At 42.3% G+C, this 9,640-nt stretch overlaps 1 protein-coding gene across 5 annotated transcripts in view; it reads left to right on the top strand.

Annotated features, from left to right (window-relative positions):
• Positions 1 to 2,660: 2,660 nt before the first annotated feature.
• Positions 2,661 to 9,640, top strand: part of syt1a (synaptotagmin Ia) — a 135,596-nt gene continuing 128,616 nt past the window's right edge. For 2 of the 5 annotated variants that reach the window (XM_026364115.1, XM_026364117.1), the window contains exon 1: positions 2,662 to 2,765. The gene's annotated coding sequence lies outside the window, so the exon portion shown is untranslated. Of the gene's footprint in view, positions 2,766 to 9,640 lie in introns of all 5 variants that reach the window. The other 3 variants (XM_026364118.1, XM_026364116.1, XM_026364114.1) reach the window with 3 other exon arrangements.

Here is a 9,640-nt window from a genome sequence, read left to right as displayed (position 1 = left end):
GTTGAAAGCATGGACCAATCAATGGTCTTGTGCCATTTGTAACAGAGGAAATGACGTTGACTGACAACAGGAGTTTTTTTTCTTGCAGAGCCTGTGTGATTCATTTGTTAGACTAAATAATTAGGATGCAAAAAATATTACCTATGTTGAAGGTTTTTTTTTTCCTCAGCGCCCATGCTGTAAGCTACTAGATCTCACGTATTGGTGATGTAATTGGCTGCTGATGGCTACATTCAAAACCAGCCTGGCACCCTTTCATCACTTACTGAGCCAAGCAGTAATCAGTTATGTGCTGCATGTTGGAAGATGGAGGAAGGGACATGCTCAGCCCTTTACTGCTCTGCTAATTATTTTCACCATCACATGATTAAAATTGTCACTTTGATTTTGTTCTGAGCTCTTTAGATGAGAGACTCTGTGACGGAGGATGCTGCATGTACAGCAAGGGGTCAGCAGTGATTGCTGTTCTGTTGTTTCCAGGCCTTAGAGACACTGCTGTCTTCTAGGACAGGAGGACTCTGAGCCAGGCTAGTGGAGCGGGGCCTGCTGCCTGCCTGGTGGGGGCTGCTGGCTGGATCGTAGCCAGAGCCACAACTAGGGCCAAGCTATTTCTGAACAGGACCAGGGAGGATGCAGCTGGTGTTCCTGCTGTTGATAGTGTCAGTGTGCCAGTGGAACCCCTCCAGAACCAATGAGCTTGCTTATATCAAGACAAACCACCATTAAAGCCAGTCATTATTGTACAACGCATGGCCAGAGCCTTGGCTGGGGACACATAAGTGCATTAAGTTTTACTTTGGCAGGAATTTTACCAAATATACTGAGTTAATATTTGTCTTTCAATAAAAGTAAATGTTACTCTGTCAATACCACCACCTACTGATAAGTTGAAGTGCGAATATGACTTTCCTGATCAGTGCAATCAAAACTGTCTTAACTTTGTTTTAAGTGGCTGCTAAGCAACCAGATAATTGCATTACCAGCAATTAGCAGCTGTTTTGTAGCTTTCAATCATACCACATGTCCTTAATCAGTAAATGTAGAGTCCGAAAGTTTCTTTTTTTCTCTCCACATTAAATACATCTTAATAGTGAATAATGATTTACTCCTAATAATAAAAAGTTACACAATAATTTCCTCAATGGCTGTTATGGTTAGATTTTTATATAATATCTAGCTGTGGAAATATTTTAAATACCTGAACTGTTAATTAAAGTAAACGGATATGCTTTGACATTAGCATTGTATTTTCTAAGCTGCACTCTTGACTGACATGTGGGTAACTTTATATTTCTGCACTTGCTTTAATGTATTTAGATATGATCAGTTTATATTGGTTTATCCTTTGCACAGTCATGGGGAGCTTTATCTTATCCAAGCTGACATTGGGTCGAGAGGCCGAAGAACCCTAATTCAGTTATTAGCCTATCACAGGGCTTCCCTCAGGGCATGGACAGCCTTTCAAACTCGTGCAGGGACAGGGAGGACAACAAAGTGGTCATGCAGTGACAGAAGAAGACAAAGAAAAGCAGTATTCACCAGGACTATTTCATTGAATCATTAGATTACTTAATAACAGCTTAAACCTAATACATACATATAAACATTTGAGTGCAGCTTTGCACCACTTTTTTTCATTTCATGCAGTTATTGATAAACAAAATCTGCTACCTAAAGTGGCTGACTTGCCATTTTTACCCATGGTTCCATATTTACGAATCACTTTGCTGGCATCTCTCAGCTGGTTCATTTCATCCTTAAAATGTGAAGCCCTATCAAGTATTTCCAGATGATGCATTAAATAATTGTTACATACATTAACATGGTTTTATTTAAGAGAAATTAATGAAGGTGATACTCTGCACTCTTCATATAACCTTTTGGTTGTGAGATCAGTGTAAGAACATATTTAGTCACCTTAGTGACAGATTGTCTTTGTAGATGTTTGTGTTGTTTTTATTAAGAGGCTGAACCTTCCTCTGGGGAAATCATCTTCCATTTGTAGGCATGTAGTGTGTGTAATGTGTGTGTTTTGTTTTATGTCCAAGGGCAGGTCATGGGTTACTGTGAACTGACAAACACACACACGCGCACACACAAAGATCCTAGAGGTTAGGTTAGGTTTTTTCGTCTTTTTTTTTCTTTTTGAATGTCCTTGAACGTGACGCGTGCCCACAGGGACTGAGGAACACACACTGTACATGTTAATATGTGTTGAAAGGGTCATCTTGGGTTACACAGTGTTGCCCACCATCCTTGGCGTCTCCCCACTACCCAGCCAATCACAGCCAAGGACTCAGTGATGCAGTGTTCCTCTTACTGGAGGGATTCCTAGGAACTGCTGCGTGACGATGCTGGCTTAAACAGCCCCAGAGTCTCTCTTGTCTCTGTCACACCTCCGTCTGCTGTTTTCTCTCCCCCACCCCCCCGATTTCTTTCTCGCAGCCTTGCACGAGGTGTATCCGCCGCGTGTGTTTGAATAGGAGTTGATCTAGCGCCATCCACACTGTTCCCACAAGACTGGCTATATAGGCAGCAGACAGTTATCATCCAGCCCTCTTTCTCTCCTCTGTACCAGGCTCCACCTCTCACTTTCTCCCTCTCACTCTCCAATCCTCTTTCTCTCTCCCACACACACACACACAGCATACACACATCCTCTCCCTGTCTCTCTCCAAGACTCCCTTCTCCTACTCCTGATGAGCATGCCTCCCCGTCAGGGCGAGCAGATTTGGAGCTGAAGGTGTACTGTGCGTTGTTGCCAGGTAAGAGCGCACATTTCCTCTTTGGGCTTTCCCAGAAGTTAGGTTTCTCCTTTTGGTTTGTGAGTGTGTCTTTGTGGTGGGGTGGATGTGTGTTGATGTATCTGTGTCTGGGTGACATAATCAGGATGGGTGGGTGCTGCTTTGAGAGTGCCACAGGGGATGTACACTTTGCTTTAACTCCCAGGCACAATTTTTGGCGCCCGTTCTTGATGTACCTTCTAATGCGATGTGCATTGAAAAGCTTTTTGTGTTTGTTTGAGTGCTGGGAAACTGCTAAGTACAGGGTGGAGTGTAGCTGATCGGCTGCAACATATAGAGCTTGTTTCTGGTTGCGAGGGGAGACCATGGTGTTGGATGTGTGGGCGGATGGAGAGACAAGGAGTAGGGAATGGAGACGAAAGACGAGCAGCTGCTTTCATCTTATGGAAGCTAATCCCTCCGTTTGTTCACCTCTCAATCAGATAAAATGGGCTGGCTGTGGCTTTGGTGTCTTTTTTCTTTTTCTTCTCTCTCCTCCATCCTTCAATTGTGATGGGTTTATCTCGGGCAGGGAAGAAAGAGGCGAGCTATTGATTGGGAAATGAGCTGTAATGCTATTTGAAAAGGGGGAAAAAGACATCCTTTTTTGTCTGTGACTTTTCTCCTGCAAGCTTTTGTTCATCACTGCACCTTGTGCTGAAAATCTTTTGTACACTAACTTACCAGTGAGCATGAATTCCTGCTAATAGTTGCTACCTTTCAGCCTTGGGAGTCTATATAGTGAGCATTGAACAGCACTTGAGTTCCATATGTTACCTAATATCTCTACTATTGTTGGGATTGGTGGGAAACCCCCCTTGTTGTAAAGCAGGCTTATCACGTCCCACAGGGTTACTGATAAAGCACTGATTGGCTGCTGCACGGTGCACATGGGATGGATGGCTCCTGGCTCTCAACAAACATGTCAAGCATATCCATGGTGATTGTAGCATGGCTTTGCTGACAAATAAGGCATTGTTAAAACGCAGGCAGCCTATCACCTCTCACCTGCTCCCTGATAATCTAACATCTCAGGTGACCGTATCAACCAATGCAGTGGGAAATAAAGAAATGGGAGTGGACTGTGGTTGCCCAGGTGTTGCTGTTTAGAATACATTAGCCTGGAAGCTCCCATGTGTCAAACTGTAACCTGGAAATTAAGGCAGCACTCCATGCTTCCCTGGACCAAACCCAGATGACCCCTCAGCTCATTTCCCAAGGCAGAGCTTATGTTTACATACTCTCTGGGAGCTTCTGCAGATGCTCCATTTCATCAGCACTAACTGAATCAGAAAAGCTTAGGCTGTGCCTGCACTGATGGATGCTGCACAAACCGTTGGCTGGCAATAGCTTTTTGAAACACCTGCAGGGTATTTTTCATGTTCTGGGGTTTCAAGGATCCCTGACTTAATGTAATAATCGCCCAGGAGTTTGTGTGATGTGAGTTGAGTGACAATGGCGCTCTAGTGTTATTATTTATTCTTCTTTTTGGCTGTACAAGCTCAATACATCATCTTCTGATCGTATTTAAACCATGCTTGAAAGGGAGCGGGCAGATGTTGACTCTCAGACTAATCAAGTGGCCACTCTGCTGTCGCCGGAGGTGTTGTCAAGTTTTATCTGGCTTCTTAAAGAGCTATTAATGAGAACTACAGGCCCAAAGTCCCGAGCCTGATGCCTGAGCAGCACTAACCTTTTGTCTCGGTCGAGTTATCTTGAGTGAACTTTTCAAAAAGCCATAGACCATCTTGATTAAAGAGCCTCTGCCAGGATTACTTTGTGTTTGACAGAAGACTTCCATTTATGATCAGTTTTATTAGAAGATGGAGATAAATGAGGGGAAAGAAGTAGAGGCAAGAAAAAGTAAAAATAAAATGGCAAAAACAGAACTTTTATAGTGAAGAGAATGAAGTGCTGTGGATATAAAGCAATAGAAGCAATACAGAATGGAGGGTATAAATAGCACCCCTCTTGTGATTTGACCTTGTGTGGCCATTTGGTAGTGGGCGCCTGATAGGAGGGACGTGCACATATCTGTGACACTGTCATCACAGAGTTGTGCTGATCGAGACTGATGGAAGAGCAGGACAAGTTGTCCTAAGAATAGTATTATCAGTACTTCTCTTCTTGGAAGGACTGTTCCTCATGTCTAAATGTTTCACTATAATCATTATCTTGATCTTCTCATCATCCTTGTATCATCGTAATCATCAGTAGTATAGATAAATACAACAAATAATCGTGCTAGTGGATTATGGGAGCATAATTCTTTAAGCAGCTCAGTTACTGTATGGAATAATGAGGTAATTTGCTTTTGATTATTAGTCACATGCTGGTCCCCATCACTCTACAACTGCTACTTTAGGATATTGAATATATTAATTACAAACACTGTTTAAAAAATAAAAACATACCCTGGCCCTAACATAGGTATCATGTAGAGGTGTAGCATGCAGTGTAGCATGCAACCCAACTGACCATGAAATGAAGATGTCCTTTAAGTTTGACCTTTGTTTTAGAATTGCATTTTCCAAAAACAAATTCTTTTAATTCTGTTATGTGTAATGTAATACAGCACTAATTGGAGAACGTCCTCCTCATAGTTTTTATTGCTAGGTTAGGCTAACTAGTATCAGCATCATCTTAAAGGCCTAACACTGATAGGCTAATTAGCTTGGTCTAAACCTGGATTTGAAGCTCAGGGTTTAGCAGTGTATAGAACTCAGGACAGCTTGATCTCTGTCAACCCACCGAGATAAGACTCAGATTACATGATCAATCCACACACATGCACACTCTCATAAATACGCACATGCTCAGTGCTACACACACGAACAGGCAAAGAGTAAAAGGATATGTTGCTTCAGGTCTCGGCTAACTTCATATTTGACAGTGTAAGGGTGTAAAGCTGCTGAATTTAACAGAGCTTGAGTGGGTCCTATCCTAACAATAGAACTAAGCTCTGTGTTTTCATTTGTGCAGAAGAACCTAAGCGTTAATCCCATTGTGACAAAAGCTCATTCTTCCAGCTGTATGCAACTGCATTTAAATTCATATTTATTAGCTGCACTATGGTCAAAACAATTGTCGTTAAGTTGCAGTGAGTTGGAAAGGATCAGCGCTACAGCATCAACAGTGTCTAATGAAGCCATTAAAAAAACCAAGTCTGTGTTGGTTACGTCTGCCTTGGTTTGCAGGTTCAACAACAATCTGCTTAATTAAATACACAAAGCGAATGGCTTCGGAGTAGTTGGAGTGAATTAATGTTAAAATGACTTCATTCAGGGTTGTCTTCCCAAGGGAAATTAAGTTTACAGGATGTTGTTTATTTTGTGAATCCATTACTTTATGTCTATCTACAACTGTCTGTTAATCTGTTTATACATATTTAAATGTACAATAGACTGTACAATGTATATATTTTATGTTATTGTCACAAGTGTCAGATTTTTATTTACAGAAACTATTTTGTGTACACACCCACATAGAGCAATGGTTGCGGTGTGGAGGTGTTTCATTGTGACAGGCAGGAACGTGAAAATGATTTTACGGCAAAACTTACTTCCAGTCAGATAGCTGTAATTTTAAAATCCCCTTTGGGAGGAAATTGCTTTTGCCCTCCTACAATTTTTTAATATCCTGATTCATACTTAGCACTGGTAAAATGCATCCCCTGCCCATAGCATTTCTCCTGCTACTGCCTGGAGGTGCTTTGTGGGGAAGTTATTAGAGATTAATACCATCTAGGTGTGTGATACTGCTGAGGGACCCGGGCCTCGCCCTGTATGCTCCACGTCTGTCCTCCTGAGCCCACAGCCTCGCCTGAACATAGTGGGTGAAACATCCCCTTTGCGCAATGAAAGAGTAGATTAATTATTACTGAAGGGCATGCAGCATAGAAAAGAGGTCTTGGAAGACATTTTTAATGTTTCATGAATGTAATAAGGCACTTTAGGGATAAAAAAAAGCAGTCCTTTTCTTCTTGCGCTTACGTGAAATGTTCATGCACATCATCCCAGTCCTGATGACAGGGGGGTATTGCTCAACATGTTGATATCAAAGTAGTAACATAGTGAATAAGAAAATGTAGGAGTAGGAAGTGCCACCTTACCTCCAGGGTAATGTCAGTAAAATCTAACCAACTGCTGTTCTTGTCTTTTTGGCTTACCTTAATCCTGTGTGTGTGTGTGTGTGTGTGTGTGTGTGTGTGTGTGTGTGTGTGTGTGTGTGTGTGTGTGTGTGTGTGTGTGTGTGTGTGTGTGTGTGTGTGTGTGTGTGTGTGTGTGTGTGTGTGTGAGAGAGAGAGAAATGATTAGATTAGATTAGAGGTGCTTCACTATCGTCCCTTGTTGATTTAGCCACTCTTTATTGACAGCAGGGAGATGAGACTCCATGCTGAATTGAAATTACTAGTGTCCATTCTCTTGTCTGTCCCCCATTCATGAGTTTCTAAGAGTACAACAGCTGCCATATTTAGAGGAAATTAAGTAATCTGGACTGAGATTCACTAAGGTGAATGCATCAGTTTAAGCTAAATGGTACATTCACAATTCAAACATCATGCTGAGTCTTATCTAAGGCAGATAAGGCTAATTCTTTTTTTCTAGTTTCTTTCTAGTTTTCACCAGAGCCTCTGTCGGTGGTCCCAGAATATCTCTGCAAAATGAGGGAAAACGGAACAAATTACATCCAAGGAAGCTGCCTCTTGGCTCTGCTACAGTTAACTTGCTGTTTTTGGGCGCCCTTGGAGGATGCATGAGTAATAAAGCAACGCGACACCCAGCAATGAGTGCAAGATGCAGAGGCACGATGGGATGGAAAAAAAAAAGCAATTAAAATCAATGTCACCCTGCACCACCCTGTCCATGACACAAATGACCTTGGTGGTTTTAAAATGTGTCACGATAATTTCAACGTGTACGGCAAAGCAGATATAGATGTCACAGATACACAACCTATAGCCTCTTTTCTTTCATAGTCCTATGTCAACTGAGTGCATATTTGACTAGAGAGAGCTGCTTGCTCAAGTGAGTCATTGCTGTATTGTTTCACTACCAATCAAGGTCATTCATGCTTATTAAATTCGCTGTGGATGGATTAAACAGAATAAATGCACAGGCACATAATCAGCGTTACAGCCTTAATATTTTCAAGTGACCCTACTGTGAAGATGATTTCATTCTTCTCTCTAATACGGAAAGGGTCATTAGCTGTTGAACCAGTGAGTCCCTGGTTTCTAGTTCCACAGGAACCACCCCCTCCTACAGTGTGGCTCAGCGATGCTGTGTGAAAAGGATTGTGAGGGAACAGTGAGTGATTGGGAAAAGGCATTCCTCCTTTCCACTCCACCTTTCTCATATTTGGCCCTGACGATTCTCCATTACTGTTAGTTGAAAGACATGTGTGCCCTCCGCTGCCGACCACTGAGATTTGCCTCTGATGCAAACATCCTTGTTTGTCACCATGGCAACCAAGTCTCCTGCCTTCTGTAGGTTGTCATGCCAGCCGCCTCCCCCATGCTCTTCCTCACCGATAAACACTGTACTGTAGCTGACACGTGCAAACGCTGTAAATTGTTAAACATGATCCGTCTAGTTATCTTCATAAGCTGCTCTCATTACATCGCACTATTGTCCCTGCTCCTTCTTGAGGTGGTCTCCTTTTTTTTAGTTATTTTTTTAGCAGCTGCTCAGAAACCTTGCATAGTATTACACTCTGAACTACAGGAATGTTTTCACTTGAGAAAACTGCCAACCAGCGCAGCTAGAAGCAATTGCTGGAATAATAGCACAACGAGCAAAAGCCAACAGCTCAAAATACGGGGAGATATAACAGCAAGTGGCCTCAATTTCCACTCCTCTTGTTTACTCTGCCATCTACCAAGCCTTCATGCTTGAAAAAATAGAGCGGTTTGACATGACTGGGGCTTCCATGAAGGATGATGCAAATGTAAAGGCAAGGATGTCCATGCTGTGCAGAGTTCATTGTCAGAGCCAAGCGTCTTGGGGGGTAGACAGTGGCCTTTCTTCCAAAACATGTCCACCCAGTCAGACGAAAAAACACTCATTACCACTGCGCCACAGGGCCAACCCGGCCCATTTGGGGATAATAACTAGGCATCTGCTTAAATCTGATATAATACTGGTGTACTTTGTAGTGTGGGGTCTGCCATAGTGGCAGAAATTGTTGTGCTCTCTTAAGCTGTTTGGCTTCTGTACTATGCCACTTAATCTGAAGCATTCAAAGCAACCCTGCTCTGTTATTCACACCAGAGGGTTAAATAGGATCTTTACAATGAAGCCTCAGGGTAAACTTTACCATATTTTGAGAGTGTGATTGTCCTTGGGTATTGCTCTCTGAACTCAGAGCTAAGCCTGTCATGATAATGAGTGACTTTTTCACTCTGTTTGATGGGATAGGCTCGAGGAGCCATTTTGTTGCTGGTGAAATTTTAGAGATTACATTTGCTGTTCCTTATCTCCTAAATTAACTCATTACCTTGACATCCTGATTTCCTTCCCTGGGAACAGATTGGCCTTGAATTTGTAATGAAACATGGCTGTCCCATATACACGGTAAGAGATTTAGTACAAGCCTTTGACTCTGATCCCTGTCCCTGCCATTGATTTTTTTATTTAATTTTTTTGGACTTCACTGTAGATGAATCATCTTCAGGAGGGGGTGAAAAATTGAAAAAGAAAGAGAGTCTAGGGTGGGGGTTGAAAATAGAATGCCTCCTATGTCTGTGTGTGGTTCCACTACTATGAAATTCTATCAAACTGGCAGCTCTTTGGCAGCTCTTTGGCAGTAAGATTGTCAAAGCTAGTCTGCAAAATGGGCTTGGTGCCATTCAGTGT

The sequence above is a fragment of the Anabas testudineus genome, chromosome 23 (genome assembly GCF_900324465.2).
Source record: "Anabas testudineus chromosome 23, fAnaTes1.2, whole genome shotgun sequence".
NCBI lineage: Eukaryota > Metazoa > Chordata > Actinopteri > Anabantiformes > Anabantidae > Anabas > Anabas testudineus.
Note: the sequence above shows the minus strand (reverse complement) of the source record. Positions and strands in the feature narration are given on the sequence as shown.